Below are 18,426 nucleotides of genomic sequence, written 5' to 3' on the forward strand. Positions count from 1 at the left end.
TATTCCAACAATAAACATATATTGTGCAGAATGTCAATGTCTCTGTCCGTTGGCCTGCACCTGTTCTAACCTCTGTCTTGTCACATTAAATTATATGTTGTGTCAAATTTTGTCTCTTAACACACAAAGCTTTTTTTTAAATTGTCCAGTTTAATTCTGTACCGCCAACATTATCAATAAGTGGAACCGTCTTGATTTTGTGTTCTCCCAGCTTTGCGTTTCCTTTACAAACAGTGTGTGAATAATTAATGCTGTTTGTTGCTGAGAGGAAATTTTGCAGGATTTTTTTTAACCAAACATGATAAAACAAACAGTGGCATCTTGTTAGAATAATTGAGTGAATTAACTTTTCTTTGCCTCCTTTTTAGAGTAAGTGATGACAGTTATTTTGTTGTCGGCTAAGAGCCTGAACTTGCACTTTATTTTTTGTTGTTACAAGCAATGTTACAAGCTGCCTCGCAGGAATTCCTCACCTCTGTCTCTGCAGGTCGAGTGCAGTCTAACATCATGCCCCGAGATTTTAGGAATGTCTCCGTTGCATGTTTGTAGTTTCACAGCGCAGGAATGTCAGCGTGGCTTAAGATCCAGAGATGTACCACTCATTGTATTTACCTCACACGGGACCGAGACAAGGAAACATTAAGGATCTCAGGATCCTGAGCAGAAAAACAAACCTTCAGGAACCCGTTCGCTGAAATTCAAAGCTGCATAGGTTCGGCTGGAGAAAAGATTCATCTGCTGGGAGAAGTTGCTCTGAAATACATTGTTGTTTGACTCGTCCAGACTGTGCAACTTCATCCTGTCTCCTGTTTCTCAACAGAGGAGACCCCAGCACAAACAAAAAGGCAACATGGGTTTGAAATGTTGCACTTGAAAAAATAAATAAAATAAAACATTTAAGGGCGCATTCTGCTTTGTTGCAGGGCAGATTTTTTATAGTTGGACTCAGCACCAGGATATGGAAAACCCTAAGAAACAAGCAAGTTGTTTACTAATCTACTGACTTACTGGATTTTATTATTATTATTTTGTCATAGTAAAGAAAAAAGGCTCATTCATTCATATCGATGGCGGCAGTGGATCATGATGACGGACTGTGGATTATGGAGACATCTGATTGTGGTGGTGGATCCTGACCGTGGTGGCAGCTGATCGTGGACTATTATTTTCAACAAGACTGCTTGATATACAATATACCTACTCACATACTCTACCATTACTGACAATAACTTCTCATTTCATTTACTTTCCATTATGTTACAAACTGTTTATTCTAATAAATGTTGTAAATACTGTTATTTTGCTGATGTTCTCAGTTACATGTGGCATCTACTGCACTTCTGTCCGTCCTGGGAGAGGGATCCCTCACATGCGGCTCTCTCTGATGTTTCTAGGTTCTCTTTCCTGTATTAAAAGGGTTTTTTGGTAGTTGAGGGTTAAGGGCAGAGGATGTCGCTCCTTGTTAAGCCCTATGAGCCAAATTGTGATTTGTGAATATGGGCTGTACAAATAAAAAATTGATTGATTGATTGATTCATATCACATTCTTGTCTAATCATTGTAAAGTCAGATTTATGGGGGGAATGTTTAAGTGGGAATATTTAACTTCCCCCAAAAAAGAGAAATACCACATTCATACTAATACAATTGAAAAAGGGGAGTTAATTCCCAACTATAGCACTCAGTAGAGCATATATCTCCGCCAGCTGTTCCCATAAATTCAATCAAGCTGCACCAAATTAAACACACAGATATCAGTTCCCTAAGTGAGCCTGATCATTTACATAAAAATCCATGAATTTACCCCCTTGGAAATTGATGTTGAAAAACGATAGATCTCACAATGTTAAAGGAAATTCCTGAATTGAATCTCCCCCTGATGCACCAACACTTTATGAGTTCTTCCCTGATCCATAACACATTCTTCCACCAGTTTTCATGGAAATCCGTTCAGTTGTTTTTGTGTAATCCTGCTCACAAACCAACAAACCAACACACAAATGGACAAGGGAGAAAACATAACCTCCTTGGCAGAGGCAATGATATTCTCCTGTAATCAGATCAACCCTCTCAGGGGGTTTGTTGCTTTACTGTTTATTGGGCCTGGTGTGAGCTGTAGTTTATCATGGCTAATGTATGAGAGATACCCCTGTGTAATGAACATTATCACCTTTCTCTACGTCCTAATTCCATGTGCTGCTGTTACACTGTTACAGCATTATCCTCAAATTGTCACTTGTGGTCTCAGAAACCACTGTGGAGTAAACTGTACACCCGGATGAGAGCTTTCAATCTCCAGATGGTTCCGTGGTGAAACATCACTGCAACGATAAGTGATTTTTCTGTTCAATAAAAGCGTCTGAGTTTCCCTTCATCCCATCACTTGGACATATTGTGTGTGTTCAGGCTGCATGCTTCCTCCAGTAAATGCTTCTTTTCAATTGAGAAATCAAAACCTTTGAACTCTCCAGGTGTTGGGTTCATTTTTCGGACTTTCGTTCAGTGATTGATTTTTATATTTGTTTGTTGCTTGCAATGTGCTATGTAACAGTAGTTCTCAAATGGGGGTCGGAGGACCCCTGGGGTTCCGTGACACCCTGCCAGGGGTCTGTGAAAAGTTTCTGTGTTGACATGTTGTAACATTTTCAATACATGTTTATTATCTTTCCAAGACATTTATTTATCTTGTATTCTGTCAGATATCTAAGTATAGTATGTCAATTTATTCCAAGGGACATAAACGATGGGGTGCCCTGTAAATTTTCTATCTTGTGGGGCGTCCTTGGAAGAGAAAAAATTGAGAACCTCTGCTATATAAAATAGGTCTTGATGTTTTACGTGTTGTCCAGGTTTTTGGTCGACAGCAACAGAACCAGACAAAATGCTTCAGCGCTCTGTCGTCGCTGGGGAACAGAGTCAGCTGAAGACATTTTCCTCAGAGGTAAGAAACTTCATCATGCTCATTGAAAAAAAAAGAAAAAAAAGAAACAACAAACCCAGAAAACTGATTTGAGGATACAACGACAAAAATCGTGCTGCTTCAAAAGCGCTTCAAAGGTGCGGCATGAAGCATGGATCATTTATGCTAAAACCTTTGCTGTAGGCAGGGATTGTCTCTGTCTCCCATTTTAATACACATTTACATGCTAAAACATAAGAATTAGAATTCATTAGTGTAATCTGAGGTCTAGATCTAGATCGCGAGTTGTTTGATTAGTAGCTTTGGGACATTGTTTTTGTAGTGAGTCTGCCTGTCTCCTACTTTTGTTTTTCCTTATTTGGCATGGCTCTCTGTAATATGGCTGTGCTTGAAGACTAATCTCTGCTATCTCAGCTCTAATTAACAGAGCAGACATAGTTCCCAGACACATTTGTTGTTGGTGTTTTTTTTCTCCTTGCAAAGATCTCTGTGTTGTTTTTGTGCCGAGCACCTGGACTCGCCCGCCCACTGACGGCGATTATACTACATGACATTACCTACAAATTAACAAAAATATCATTAAAGTCAATTTAGTTTCACATGTCAGGACATAACCTGCGTGTCATCTGCGCTTTCATCATCAGCCAACAATTCATGAAAACTGGGCCCTCTTCAAAGCCAAGAGGGCTGCGTTATTAGGAAAACAGTTTGTCGTCTTCTCATTCAGCACGTCGGTGCAAAACACTAGTTTTCACTCACACTTTTATGAGGAAGTACTCTTCATCTGTGCAGCTGCTGTGTTCTGCACCGTGTTTGAGGTTCACCTACTTCAGAGGAAGTGGTGTGGGGGAGAAGGCAGCGTTACAAGCAGCAAATAAAACAGGATATCCGACGCTGGAACAATTGAAACACTAAAATATGACAAACGAGGTTGTTTTCTCTGACTCTCTCCTCTGTGCTATATTTATTATGTGCAGTTAAAATGAGTAACGTTAAGAGATATGATGGAGTTAGATTAAACATCAAACATGTCTCCAGTGAGAAGGATCTGTCGGGGTGGACCCAGTGAGCATATTTCTTTTCATATGCTGTGGTAAAACTGAGAGCCATCATACCAATGACATGCGTCACTACGTTCCCTAACAGCCGCACATCAAAGAGCCCTTGATTTCCTCTAACCGAGCATGTTAATTGGTGCTTGATTGATAACTCGAGTTCACAGGCGATGGCATGTGTCGCCTAAACTGTTCCAGGGTGTCTTTTTGAAATCAGCTTTAAGAGTGGAAGAAGAATCACTGGCGGGCCCATTAAAAAAAAAGATTGCCAGTGAACACACTTGCAAATAAGCTGTCACACATTACAAATGAGATTACCTTTCTCAGTGTGCCCCTGGAACTTGGAGACGAGGGGATGCACGGGTACGACACTAAAATAGCTCAAATCGCTTGTTTTTTATCAGCGTGTGCAATCTGCAAGTACGGTTTATGCTTTTCTTCATGCACGGTGTGGAAAAAAAAGTATATTCACAGCTCGGAGCGCAGAGTAACCAGCTGCAGTAAAGTAAGAATTATCAGAGAAAAGATAGAGCTCAGAGTGAATGACTTTCTTTATACATGGCCTCTAAAAAGAATGACAGAGCTTTTAAATATTTTTCTTGTAAATATATGAATTGAAACAAATTTAATTATATATGTATCCCATTATTCTTATTGAGATCGCCTTCACAATGTCTGAAGGTGTGGGCATGTACAAATACACGGGGGTACACACTGTCAGTGTTATGATGGACAACCCTGTGATGCTGGCATGAGAACAGAGTCAGGAGCAGTTATCATATTTGCATGGAATCACGAGCATGTAAAGTGATTGTCTGGTTTGCATAGCAGTGATAGCTGAGGTCAGGCAGGGCCCTCATGAAGCCAGAGCTTTGTTGTTGAAAACATGAGAAAAGAGAAGTGGCAGAACGACTCCACGTTCATGTGAAACCGGGTGAGAACAATGACCTCTCACCAATTATTCACCAGAATATGTATAATGCTAAAATAAATAGTATTGATAACATGTTAATGATAATAGCAATATTCATTTGGAGAAGGAAAAAACACCAAAAGTGTTAAAGCCTTACTAATCAATATTTTTTATATTACAAATGGGTCAAAATGAAGTGTTGGTTTGAAAAACAAAAGTCTGCAGATCTCCTCAGCTATTTTGGTTCATTGTTTTGGTGTCAGGGCCTGCAGCTTTACTGTTGTGGTTCAGTCACACATGAAAAGACCCGGATAAACCGACTGTACACAACCTGCCCAGTACCACATGGCAGGCAAATAAAGTCAGTGGTTAGCTGGTGCCCACTGTGGAGCATTTAGCTGATCAGAGCTACAACAAGAGTGAATGTTGGACTTTCAATCATCATTTGACCGTAAACATGACTCCAAATTAATGCCAATGTCAATCAATGCAGCTTTAAATCTTTGTAAAACGAATTTTGCTTCTAATCAGGAAGTTTAACTGCCAGTCACATTTTTAAGTCACAGTTTGGGGCGACCCGGTGACTGAATGTTTAGGGTGCATACCACGTGGGTGTCCATACGCCCTGGTCTCACCCTGTTTCCTGTCTCTCCTCCTTGTGCTATTTAATAAAGACATATATAGAGATAGGGATATATATATATATGGATATTTCCCCCCCAACATTAAAATTCATTTACGAAATGAGGTAATTTATAACATGTTTTTAGCCTAAATGTCGTCTGTTATCCGTGGATCACAGCATACATTTAGGCTAAAAACATGTTGTAAATGACCTTGTTTTGAGTCAAGGTTGAATACCAGGGCTTACAGACACTTGGATGACACCACAGGAGCAGTATAGAGGCATTTTATGTTGTTTTTTTGTTGTCTTTTTTACGTTTGAAGAATTGGTCACCATTTACTTCAATTGTATTGGACTTGGCTGCAACGCTGTTTACCCCTGAAACTCCAAACGTTTTTTGTGGAATCTAACACTTCACCCCTCCATTGGCATAGTGGTGAGTAGATAATGAGTTAATAATGAATTTTCATTTTTGGGTGAACTATCCCTTTAGGGGTAAAAATGTTCTGACACCAATATGTCGGCTGATATACATGTAAAAAATGTTGGTGTCGTTAAAAAACATGTTGTGATCAAACCCTAATGACAAAGAAATGTCATTGAGGCTTCACATTTTACAGTTTAACCATCAACTTTATTAAATATACAATATACATATACAACCAAATACATACAACTTGAATAAAAAAAGTTAATAACATGTGTGCACAATTTGCTTATCTTTTTGATATCTTATGCACACTATGGTGTTTTTTGTCCCATTTTTATTCAAAATTGTGGTCTCTCATTTTGGGCTTCACTCGATTTCCTGTGCTCCAGCTTCAGCTCTTCATCTTCCGCTCACTCTGCTTCAGTGCGTGTGAAACGTCTGCTCTTGGATTTGTGGGTCAACATTTCCCAACCAATAGAATGCCAGGTACGGATGGCAAATGTAAGTGTCCCGTCCTCATTGTGGGTGTGTTAGCTTTACATTTTTGAAGAGTACGGTATGGGCAGTTACTTCAACCGGGTTTATGCAATTCCGGCCTCAACGGCTTTCACCAGCTTCCCGTGGTTGAGCCCAGAATATCTCTGGTCAACGTGGACCACGCTCTTGAATAAAGATTGGGGGAAAAACCATATAAAAAAGATAATAACCTGTGCGTACAAGACTCAAAAATGTCCCCTGTTGGGACTTTAGGGGCTCCATCGTAATCAGTCATTCTCATGGGGGGGCTCCCAGCTTGACCCCAGGCAGCTACCCATGCTGCATACCCTGTTGTTACGCCCCTGCTCGAGAGACATTACACTGTTAAGATACTTCTGCTTCTTGTGTGTGAACTGTCTCTCCTCTGGCAGACAAAGGAGCTGAGGACATGGGTTTAATCTAATAACACCAGCAGTTCTCCACATATTCCACACTGGGCTTTGACTGTGGGTTAAAAATGGAGAAGTGGGGACCAGAGTGATTCACCCAGCAGTGAGGCAGCAGCGCTTGGGAGGCTGCTGTGGGTCGTGGTGACACCGCTGGCCTGATGCCTTACATGGGCAAACCTCTCCACTCACCGAGGCGGCTGGAATTTCAGAGCGTGACGTCAGCGCCCCGCAACTCTCCCAGAATTCGTTGGATCACGAAGTTTCACTTTTTTTCGCCGGGATTTTGAGCCTCAGTTTCCTGGAGAGAGCGAGGTAAGCCTCACCGCCGAGCAGCCGCCCGGCTCTCCCCCACGCCGATGTGTGCCGCTGTGTGTGCGGGCTGCGGTGTGCCCGTAGCCGGGGCTCGTCTCCCCGTGTGTGGAGGTAGCAGCTCCACTTTGTTTCGGCCTTGTCGGGCTGCGCTGTTTGACTCGAGTTCACAGTGAGGGCGTGGACTCGGCACGTTAGCTCGGGCTAAAGTTACACTGAGCTAACCTGTCGCTAGCTGCCGCCGAGCTGGACACGTTCAGGCGTCGTGAAGTTTTAATTTGAGCTTGACGGAACCGCGGGGCGTCTCTGGGTGTGTGTGTCTGCGTGTGTGTGTCGCCCGGTGTTGTGGTGCCGAGCAATGCGGAAGAGCAGACTGTCACCGGAGAAACGCGTCCAGCTCCTGCGGGCTCACTCACAAGTTCTCCCTGTTTAGCTTGGAACTGTTTGTCGGTGTGTCCTGCTACACGAGCTGCTAACTCACTGTCCGCTGCTTTGAAACAAATCCCCGTCCCGACGTGAGAGCGAGTGGACGCTTGTTTACCACTGCACAGATTCGCCACGTTGTTTTGAAGTAGTTTTGATCAACTCTATACTAACTGGAGTAACTCACTCCGAACTCATCCCTGGTCTGATGGGGACTCCTGTGTGCACTTTACTTTACTCATGACAGCAACATGTATGCACAGGTTACGTTTGTGGCACTAATGTTGAAGTGCTGTAACATTAGGCCTCTAATCGGTCGTAAAAGGAGTGGGGCAACATTTACAGTGCGGGCCTGCAGTATAGATAACAAGCAGGAAACCATCCCTGCCTCAGTGTATGTTGACCTGGCTCCACCCAGAGTGTGACTTCTGGTTACTGTACAGGTGACTTTAAACTTGTGTAGCTGCTTAGAGGGACAGTTCACCCCAAAATGAAAATTCACTCATTACCTACTCACCTCTATGCCGATGGAGGGGGTGGGTGAAGTGTTTGAGTCCACACAACACTTTTGGAGTTTCAGGGGTAAATGGCATTGCAGCCAGATCCAATCCATTTGAAGTAACTGTTGACCCTGTCTTCAATCAAATGCATCCATGTGTTCTGCCATTCAAGTGTCTGTAAGCCCCGACATTCAAATTTGACTCGAAACGGCCTCATTTAAACCATGTTTTATGCCTAAAAGTCTGCTGCCGGAAGTAGTGATGCTAACGCGCACCCCGAGTGTGCCCTTTGGGCCAGAGCTTGTGTGCAGTGTGTGCGTGCGAGCGTGAACACGGCTACAGAAGAGGATATCAGAGGACATTTAGGCTAAAGTCCTGGTGTAAATTACGCCATTTTGAGTCAAATTTGAATGTCGCGGCTTATGGACACTTGGATGAGACCACAGGAGCAGTATGGAGGCGTTTTCGTTTATTTTATTTTTTTTCACCCACCCCTCCATCGGCATAGTGATGAGTAGATAATGAGTGAATTTTCATTTTTCAGTGAACTTTCCCTTAAAGCTGCTTTCAGACAGGCACTGATCTCTGAAGAATCTCCACACCCTCTCCTGAGGGGCTTTATGTGTGAACACAAATGTCCGAGCAAGAGCCCCGGGTCAAACTCAAGAGAATGTCCGAATGAACCAATGGGAGACAACAGCAGGAGATCCTCAGCAGAATTCACTAGTGATTGGACGTGTTGATGACATTTGTAACACGTGGCAGGCACAAAAATAGAAGAAGACAAATATCTCAGGATACAAAAGGGGTGAAGTAAACATTGAAGACACAGACAAAGATGTTAGAGAAAGCTTTTGGAGATAAAGGCAGACACCAGTGTCGATGTTCTGTAAACAAAAACATACGGAGGTGGTCTGGGCCACATGTGTCCACATTCTTTTAGCAATATGAATGCAAATCCATCCTGGGCCACATATGAAGGACCTCCTACTCAGCTGACGTCTTCTGACCTGCTACAGTTTCACTAAGAATCAAATATATATTTTCTCTTCTGGTAGACTTGTTTGTAACCACCGCCACTATATCAACACTAATCAGCACAAAACGATTGATACTTTCCTTAAATTGGTCAAAACTTTCTTCACAGCGCAGCGGCACGAGATTCACTCAGACATTCCTGACTCTTCTCTCTACTCCTCTTTCGCTCGCTCGTGCTGACACACACACACACACACAGTGGTATCAGACATAGTTGTGTACTCAGACTGGGTAAAAACAACATAACCTGGTCTTCTTAAACAGAAATGATGTACCAGTTGTTTGCATAGAGCAGGGAGGTGAGATCCGACCTCATTTTAATGTGAATGCACACACTATCTACTTCGGATCACAAAAGCCACATATTGTAGTGTATTAACAAAGTGTGTACGATGCCTCACATTCACACCCTGCCAGCAGTTCTAATGGATTGGGACCCCCCACGCTCCTCAGACATGATTTAGCCCCGGCTGTCTCGGAACCAGCCAACTCTCCTGGTGGTTTAAACAGCTTAGGACAACCGGCGAGAAGCCATTACTTCATATGACATTTCCGCTGCAAAAGTATGTGGGGGCGAAGATACTAAAGGCTACGGTCTAAAGGGATTTTTTTGAATTTCCAGGTAGAGTCAATTCAGCCAAAACTTGCCAAAACAGGGTGACTTTAAATAACATTTTTTAAATTGACATGTTTAACCTTTGGGCTAATTTTGTCAGTCCTGCCATTATCAAGACATATTTAGTCATTTTCATGTGTTTTCATGTGTCAACAAATGCAAAAAGTCACTTGTGTTTCGACCACTTGACCACAACAAATTTCCAAAGACAGTTCTAAGTTACTTTCTTCCTCCTTACATTTAAGTTAGGTGGGTTTTAGCTCGTCAACGTCTCACTGTCCACATCCTGTATTCTCATAGACATAAATGTCTTAAAATAGGATTGATAGATTTAGCCAAAGTAAGTCTCATCCTTTTGAAAGTTATGATGGAGTGTCGGACGTTTCAGAGACATTTAGACTATACGGATTTCCCCTGATCTGTCTATATACCAAGCTTTAAAGCTTTAGAGAAATTACACTATAGTCTGTCTTCAAGCAGACTACTCATACCTCAGGTTTTCCTCCAAAGCTTTTCATGGGTCATAGTCACAGATTACTTCGCTGAAAAACTATGGAAACATCTTTGACATTGTTGTCTTCCTCTTTGTGATGGACAAAAGAACCTAGATCCAGACTAAAGATATTGATCTGCTATAAAATGAGGCAAATGTGAGAAATAAGTTTCACTTTCCTTTTTAAAAAGACTAAATTCAAACTTTGACTTAGATGTGAATTTCAAATCAATAACACCAAGGTCCCCCGAGAGTGCTGCCATCAAACTGCATACATCTGCCTTGCTCTAACACATTCTTGACTCAGGCAACATTAAATGGAACTGTCTTTAAAATCTGTGGTTTAAAAGGACTGGTTTGACAGTGCTGATGATGCTGAAGTTAAAAGATGAGTGCCTCAACTGCCTTCAAGCCTGGGGCCCCCTGATAGATTTAGTCAAGTTATTCTCCTGTTTGTGTTTCTTGGTATATTTTTAATGAGGACGTCCTTTTCTTAAAAGAGCAGTTTCTCAGGCTCAAAATGCACAGTTTTAGATTAGAGGGTGGTGTCAGGACAGTGGGCTTTTAGAGAGCATCACCCGTGCGATTGTTACTGCAACCAGAAGCTAGTGGGAATCTATACAATACATGGTAAATGGGTTGTCTACCAGAAATTAAGAAAAGACCCTCTGTGTTTTTGCCTTTCATGTATTTTTATTAAATTTGAGTCACATAGCAGAAGCCTCCATACAACATGCAATTTAAGGATCTCGTTAAATATATAAATCTATATTAACGGACACCTTTAGTAACTTTTTTTAGAAATAAGAAGCACCCAACTACAGGGATTTTTGGACAAACCCAGAGGCATTATAAGTTATACATGACGTTTTAAGGATTTTGACAAACTGTAGTTATTTTCATCAGAAGGCTGTTGACTGTGTTGCCCTGCAAGCGCGAGACACATCTCTCTCTGGGGCCGTGCTGTTCAGTGATTGGCAGAATGCTAATGTGATGTGATCATCGCATGAATTTATGAATTGCTGTATTCCACAACTGTTTTTCAACTTTGTTTTTAAGGATTTAACCTCATCTTGATCAAATATCACTGAGTATTATGCTTTGTTCTGTAAATCAGAGGCGTTGCAACGGATTAAGCAAAGCACGCAATTGCCTGGGGCCCCAAACTGAGGTGTGGGGGCCCAGAGAGAGGCTGTTTACGTGAGTCCACAGCAATGATAATTTCGTGAAAAACCCTTAAACTCACTGATCAGTACAGGAGACTGCAATGACACCATGGTTGGAACCCCCCTAATGAGGCCCCATGCTACTAGCTTTCTGCCAAAGGCTCTGTAATTTTGGAAGACTGGTTGAAGACTAGAATGTCTAGACGCATGTGAATGATGAGGTTTGCACATAACGTCACTACTTTAGAATTATTTATTTGAGCAAGCACACTATGCATTTTGTGTAAACATTTGATAAGTCATTTTTTGAAGATTGGAACGAGGTGGTTTGGTATATGTCTGTCTGGGGGTGGGGTTCGGTTCGGTTAGGAGTGATGTACTGGACTCTTGAATGCAACAAACCATTAAGATTTTATAATGTCAGTGAAAGTGTGCACCACCACAGAAAATTATAGTAATAGTCATTGTAGAAGAAGAAAAAAAAAAAAAGGAAATGTGCTTGTGAACAGATAACACGACAAACACTCAGAGGGCCGAGCACGGACTTGTCAGCGCCTGCTCAAACTCTGCTGTTCCCAGGAAGAGACGTGACATGTAGTGGGCCGGCTTTGCACATCAATGCTGCTCACTTTCTTGTAAAAAACCCTTGTACAGAACATTTCATTATCCTGCACTATACCTGCATAGTGTTAGGAGTTGTTCATTGAACGTACCCTCACTGTACTCGGCAACTTAAAGAACAGGAGGTCATGCAGTGAATTAACATAATTATACCACTTTTCAGACTCATTTGTCTAGTTTTAACCGCTTTACTTGCACTAATTACAATGTGAACGACTTGTTTCCTTCCTCTAGCCTGCTGCGTACTCTATCTCAGTTTTACAGTTAAAAATGTGGAATAAAAACGAGTTTAGTCTCATGTGAGGGCAATTGGTTTGCAGGTTTATTGCACTATATAGCTGAATGCATCATGTTTCTTAAAGCAGGCTTCGCAGTTGCATCAGAAAACACCAACCAGAGCGCTGTCTGAAGGAGTAGAGGCAGTGCACTTCTCCAACTTTCATCCACTTTTACCAGCTCATGAAAGCTTCATCTTCATCACAGTAGTGTGCAGATCAGATTAGAGAACAACGTAATAGGACATAATTATTAGACTCAAACATGGGTAATGATCTAGTTTGTCAAAAACCACACCAAATAAGTACTGCTAAACTAAACTGCACTGAACACACTAATTAGTTTGAGTGTCACTTTTTTAAACGTATTTATTAACTAAATATCCTAAACATTTGCACATTACATCCTCTTTAATGTGAGGATTTGCTTGGTCGCTGAAAAAAAAAGCAGTGAACATAGAATATATGACGGACATTTTCATTAATACATTATTCAGACAATAGAATAATCAATATCCAAAGCTGTAAACTGTAAAGATCAGGCTCATGTGTAAAATACAGCAAAGAAATACAACTATCACCTGAGATATATGATCAGTGCAACAAGATCACAATACCCATAAATTGTGGAAAAATCTGTATGTGTTAATGTTTTCTGATTCCAGTAATTTAATGATATTCAGCTACAATAGTGTGTTGATACTTATTTGAATAGTGTTATAATATTGTTGATATTCATGATTGTGTCTATCATGAATATCAACACAAAATCTGATCAATGACTACAAGTAAAACATTGTCGCTATGACTTCAACATTGGACCGATTTGTCCCGTTTCTGAGAGATACCTTTTATATCAAAGGTTATTTTACCCTGCTCTTTACATTGAATAATTGTCACACTGGGGTGAAATATTTTCCGAGGTGTCACTTGTCAGCATTGTTTTCTACGCACTGTCTTTGCAGTGAAGTATTACTCCAACAGTGTGACAGGTGCCCGCTGAAAAATGGCAGCCCAAAAATGGACAACTTACACTCAGGTTCATACAGGATTGATAGCAGCCTGCGTATGGTTCATCCCTCCACAGATGAACAACACAGTCAGCATCCACTAACTGTGACATGTTGACGAGGCCCTGCACAGAACAATGACAGTTATGTCATTGGACTTATTTGAAGCTTATTAACCCACCATTAAACATGAACTAACACAATGGAAAAGCTCCATTTACAGTGTGTGTGACACATAAAAAAACCCAATACAAAATTTATAAATAACAAGGGCTTAACTTTAATGTGCAAATAGTAGCATAATACAGAAGTTGAGGGTTCACACATGATCACTTGAATGCAGCTGCCGTAAACAGATAACAACATTAAAACAGACCAATGATTGTGCGATTTATGTTTCCCTTGAATGATCTAGCCTGTGGCAGCCACCAAATGTATATGTATAGGTACATACTGTATATATGGGGCTGGCTGTGGCTGAGGGGGTAGAGCGGTCATCCTCTAACCAGAAGGTCGGCAGCTCGATCCCAGTCTTCCCTATCTGCATGCCGAAGTGTCCTTGGGGAAAATACTAAAGCCCAAATTGCCCCAATAGAAAAGAAAGTGCTGCCCATATATGGACTGTATGAATGTTTGTGTGAATGGCAAAAAAAACTGTACTGCACTGCATTGAGTGGTCATCAGGACTAGAAAAGCGCTATATAAACACTGACCATTTACCATACATATAAATATATCATGATTCATAATATCCCCATATGTAATCAAATTAAGTTTACTCAATCTTAATTTCATCATCTTTGTCTCAACAGATTTCAACACAGTAAGGAGTATCACTTTTACTACTCTGCAGAAATCCCAAACATCCAGAGAGGAGAAAGGTAAGATAGCTTTGCTGTACTTTCCTGCCAGAGTCTTCTTTGTCTGTTTTTGTCCTGCTTTTATGTTACGTTCTGGCAGTGGTAGAACTTATATTTGGAAGGTTGTGTGTTTTAACATCCAGTTTAAGGGCACAAATATGGACATTTCATTTATTAACTCAGGGCCAAGTCAATCCGCAGAAACTGATCGTTTGGGAACTTAAAGAAGCTCAGTGGCAAAAGAAAATATACGTGGTGGTACCCAGCGTGAGTACATGTTAGTAAATTATTGTGTTGCACGGTGTATCTTTCAGTGCAGGTTATTATTAACTTCTGCTCCTCCAGAGCATTTGCGCAGCAGGTATAATATTACCTTAATGCTAGGCCATATTCAAACTGCAATGCTGGGATCTGATTTTGTTGGTTCGATTTGTCACAAGTTTTCAGACATCGTCCTGAGGAGAAACTCTCGAGAAATGGGTCCACACTTTGATCACATGTTTTTGTTTACAGCACATTGACACTGCCCGTAGGCTTTCTTGACGTGTTTGTCTGTGTCCTCCACGTGTATGGCACCGCTTTTACATCCTAAGATATTTGTTCTCTTTTTGATTTTTCCATCTCTGCGTCCATCACGTGTTAGAGGCGTCATCAACCCCTCCCTCCACTCGCTAGCGGTGAATCCAGCAGAGGATCTCCTGCTGTGTTCTCATGTTGGCTCCTCCAGACTTTCTGCGGACTTCATACTAGGGGGCCAGACAGAGAAAGTCAGCAGAAACTCCGGAGGCTCTCACTCAGACATTTGTGTTCACGCATAAACCTCATCCGGAGAAACTGCGGAGGATCTCCATAGTTCAGTGCATGTCTGAAAGCAGCTATACTGTGTTTTGTAATGTGGCTCACACAGTATTTTATACCAGCCTGATCTGACCTGCATGTGTTGTAACACCTGGGTGCTTCTGCAGACATATGCCTGGATCTCCCTCTGCTCATGGGTTCGTTGCATACAGTGTGATTTAGCTCATTGTAAAAAGCATACATTTTCCACGGCTGCTTTTATTTAAATCTCTTATCTCTGTATGGACATTGCAGTCACATACTCACCTGGTAATGTTTTTGTGGTTTCTAATATGCTTCCAAATATGCAATGGTCACATATTTTATAGGTTGACTTTCATATAAGTTAAAACATTCCCCAAAAATATAGCACCTCACCTTTCTTACACCGTCAAGGCTGTCTTGTCCAAGCTTTTCTCAAGCACCAGTGCAAATTATTGACTAATGCTGAATTAGAGCAGGAAGAAGTTTCTTGAGTTAGGATGAGATTATTTTACAAATGATTCAATTTGTTCCAGATGTACAAAGATGGGCCAGAGTAGAAAAAACTATAACAGTAATGGAATGCTATGAGAAAACAAACAAAGACTGTCTAAATAAAGATAAAATAGATATATTTGAAGTATAATATGAACATGTCAGTCCACTGACCACCGTCCTTTCCTCTGGGGTCTGGATGAAATGGGTTGTTCGGTTTAAAGAGACAAACACGCACCTCAAGTCGCTCCACGGGTTGGTGTAGTGTTCGGTCGCAGCAGCTGTTATGCTACCGTGATCTCTACTGACCGATGGCACTCATGGTGAGTAATCAGACTTTAATTATACCTTCTTAATCACTTGAGGACAATCTGTACGACAGGACAGCTCTCACAGTAAATGCCCTAACCTCACCTTCTAATCTTGCCCGGGTCGCCTGGAGAACAAGAATAATGTTCACCATATATTCCTAGTTTCTTTTATAAACCTTTACACATTCAAGCTAACACCTCCTCTCCTTTTTGAATTTGTACTATTCACTCTTTAAAGTGCAGGCTCACAGTGTTATCCCTCTTAGGTCAGACTGAACTCCAAGCGATTGTGAAAAGTTCTCTACAATCATCATTATTATTCTTAGTGAAAGGTATGCACCACAGAACTGGCTCTGCCGAGTGACTCTGGCTCACAGCGTATGGCATTCCAGGCTGAAAGCAAACCAAACTGATATTGCCCTCAATACTGTCTTCATATTTTCTCCATATTTGGAAATGTTTACCTCCTCATGATGGTTGACAGAGGTTGGGAGAGGGGATGTGAGTCATTTCAGCTGGATAAGGCTTTCTTGGGGTGAGAGGAGCCTTCTAAGTGACTGCCATTTAGTGAAGTTAGTAGTTTACTGTGCTTCAGTGATCTAAAGAGAAACTGTGAGTATCATTTTGTGCTCAATATTTTGTTGTATTAATTTAGTTGTATGGTAGCATGTGTGTATATATATCTACTGTGAGAGAATGTGTTTTTTTCAGAATAGCTTTTCATATTATATTATATTTGTTAAAATGAGTGATTTGCCAGTGACTTTTTTTGCATAATTCAAAAACAATGAATGTACTTGCTGCTTGTGGGAAACTTGGTGTCGGTATTCGTCACTGCTTGATTGAAGGTTTGAGAGATTTTATTGCTATTTCCTTGCATCAGACACACAATGTTCCCGTGCAAGTATTGAACTAAAGACAGACTTTTGACTGTTCACCAACTCACCAGATATTTTGGGAAGGTTTTTCAAAAGTTGGAACTAACTCAGCATTGCAGTGAGAATTTCGTTTGACCACGAGCCTGACCTATTATAAGAGTCTCTGCCGGTAACATGAGGAGGTTAGAAAAGAAGGTGAGAAGCACAAAAAGCTGTTGTGTCCACACACTCTGAATGGGTATTTTAGGATAGAAATTGTTAAATAGCCGTGTGTGTGTGTGTGTGTGTGTGTGTGTGTGTGTGTGTGTGTGTGTGTGTGTGTGTGTGTGTGTGTGTGTGTGTGTGTGTGTGTGTGTGTGTGTGTGTGTGTGTGTGTGTGTGTGTGTGTGTGTGTGTGTGTGTGTGTGTGTGTAAGCGAGCTAGGGGCAGCTCAGGCCATTGATGAGTTCTGGTTTTGCAAACATCCACTCACACTGGCTACACCTTAACAGGTCTGACCTTCCCCCCGGCTCTTACTTCCACACTTCAAACATTTAGTGGCAGGTTCCTGGCAGTTTTTTCTCTTCACAAGTGGAGGAAAGTGGTAAATGATTTCACTTAGCTTTAAGGGCTGATGCTGCTGACTTTACTGATGGTGTGGTGCGATTATCTAATTAATGTTAATCTTTAAATCAAGCTGGGACTGTATCGGCTTTCAGCCTTGGAGCTAGTTTTCCTGTTAACATCAGTTGTTCTTTTGTTCACGCAGGTTTTATTGAACCATTTATCTGCTAATGAAATAAACATACAGTATATTGAGCCATGATTGACCCTGGAGTTCTCATAGTGCTGACCAACTCTCACCAGAGACAGTGGGGATCATGACTGAACAGCAAGAAGACAAAGACTCATTCATGTAATGAGCAGGAAAGCAACATTAACTGAATGATGAAGACATGACTGAAGCATCATGTACATTGTGGTCTATGCTGTCAGTTAGTTGGTTCCTCAGTTTGGTCATGTATGATTGTATTTGTCCTCACAATGATCCATAATACAGTTTTTATGCACAATCTCCTCTGCTGCAGGTCCTGGAATGTGTTGTAGATTTTCAAGATTGAAGATGGAGTGGGTTTAATAATATTTGATGATGCTGAAGGAAATGGTAAATAAATTATGTCCTGAGTATTTATGCAAACCCATCTGGGTGGTTTCAGAGCCTGCGCCATTGTCCAACTTTAAGATCTACCAGCCTTTAAAGAATGCGGTGACAGCTGCTTTGTGGTTTGATTGTTATTGTCCATTTAGATTCAGGTATAAAAAGGGGTCAAAATTCCTACATATTTGCAGAGTGTGGGAACTGAGCTCTGAGTTTTATACACAGTTAGGTGCTTTGCATCTGTACAGGCAAGACTTTCTTTCATTGTCTATCCTCACCACTAACATAGAGTTTAGACACACAGTCTCATTTTCTTGCAAATACAAATCCTCTTTACACGTTTATTGTATAGTTTGATTTTAACTGAATCATACTGCATTCACTTGAGAAAATTCTGCTCTGTTTTTCTGAATCAATACGATTATTATGATTATTATTATAGTATTATATTTTATTCTCCAGTGAATGCAATACGCTTCCATAGATACATAAATACAAACTTTTTGAATTATTTGTGAACATTAATTTACAAACTCAAAATCGTATTGACCCTAATGTGCCTTTACTTTAATGGGCTAATTATTTCAGATTAGCCATCAAAGCTA

General features: G+C 41.0%; 1 protein-coding gene across 4 annotated transcripts in view; it reads left to right on the forward strand.

The window, feature by feature from the left end:
- The first annotated feature begins 6,508 nt into the window (after positions 1 to 6,508).
- lpp (LIM domain containing preferred translocation partner in lipoma) overlaps positions 6,509 to 18,426 on the forward strand; it is a 151,654-nt gene continuing 139,736 nt past the window's right edge. For 3 of the 4 annotated variants that reach the window (XM_034583005.1, XM_034583010.1, XM_034583009.1), the window contains exons 1-2: positions 6,509 to 7,181; positions 14,133 to 14,201. The gene's annotated coding sequence lies outside the window, so the exon portion shown is untranslated. Of the gene's footprint in view, positions 7,182 to 14,132; positions 14,202 to 16,324; positions 16,418 to 18,426 lie in introns of those variants that run through there. The other variant, XM_034583006.1, reaches the window with a different exon arrangement.

The sequence above is a fragment of the Hippoglossus hippoglossus genome, chromosome 4 (genome assembly GCF_009819705.1).
Source record: "Hippoglossus hippoglossus isolate fHipHip1 chromosome 4, fHipHip1.pri, whole genome shotgun sequence".
NCBI classification, from domain to species: Eukaryota; Metazoa; Chordata; class Actinopteri; order Pleuronectiformes; family Pleuronectidae; genus Hippoglossus; species Hippoglossus hippoglossus.